Below are 340 nucleotides of genomic sequence, written 5' to 3'. Positions count from 1 at the left end.
CCCTGGGATTTGTTTGAATCATTCAGCTTTAAGTCATTGTTCCCAAGGAGATGATTTACTATGTACTGGGAGTGAGACAGAGTGAATTAGGGATGGGGTAGCCAGTAACTGCCATTTCTATTAAATAATATCTATTTCATAGCCAACTTATTACTTATTTTTTTAACCCAAGTATGTTAATCATTTCTGGTTCATACTCAAGACCAACAATTTTGAGGGGAGGAGATTAGTTGACATCATCAATCCCACTTCTTGGACTGGTATTTTATTGAAAGGATAAAAAGCAAAGTTGACTTTTGTGGAATTTGAACTCAGAAATGAAGAACAAAGCATTTTTTCT

Source organism: Octopus bimaculoides, chromosome 8 (assembly GCF_046866305.1).
Source record: "Octopus bimaculoides isolate indiv1 chromosome 8, ASM4686630v1, whole genome shotgun sequence".
Taxonomy (NCBI): Eukaryota; Metazoa; Mollusca; class Cephalopoda; order Octopoda; family Octopodidae; genus Octopus; species Octopus bimaculoides.
This window is presented reverse-complemented; position numbering follows the sequence as displayed.